This window comes from Gekko japonicus, unplaced genomic scaffold (genome assembly GCF_001447785.1).
Source record: "Gekko japonicus isolate JY-2015 unplaced genomic scaffold, Gekko_japonicus_V1.1 scaffold139, whole genome shotgun sequence".
Classification (NCBI taxonomy): domain Eukaryota; kingdom Metazoa; phylum Chordata; class Lepidosauria; order Squamata; family Gekkonidae; genus Gekko; species Gekko japonicus.
In genome coordinates, this window is record NW_015164186.1 from 487,126 (window position 1) to 487,404 (window position 279).

At 49.1% G+C, this 279-nt stretch overlaps 1 protein-coding gene across 1 annotated transcript in view; it reads right to left on the reverse strand.

Annotated features, from left to right (window-relative positions):
- The window catches only part of SEMA4C (semaphorin 4C), a 68,151-nt gene that overhangs the window by 61,397 nt on the left and 6,475 nt on the right, over nt 1-279 (reverse strand). The gene's annotated exons all lie outside the window — the stretch shown is intronic.

A 279-nucleotide genomic window follows, 5' to 3' on the forward strand; every position in this document is an offset into this window, starting at 1 on the left:
GCTCAGAGTGAGACTACTCATGGATAGGCAGGTTTCCAGACAACTGGATGTATTTGCCAGTGACAACCTTGCAGCTTGGCTCCCTTGCTTGAGTTGCCTGTGTCCTCTCTGCTTGAAGCGCTCTGCCATCTGGATTTCACATGTCGGTGCTATCTGGGGGTTGAGGAGTCCTGTCTGAAGCTAGGAGACTGGACATGGCAGTATTCTGGTCACAAATCCCCCAACCCAACAAGTATTTCTCTTCCAATTATGTTTGCTACAAGGGGAAACAAAACGCTT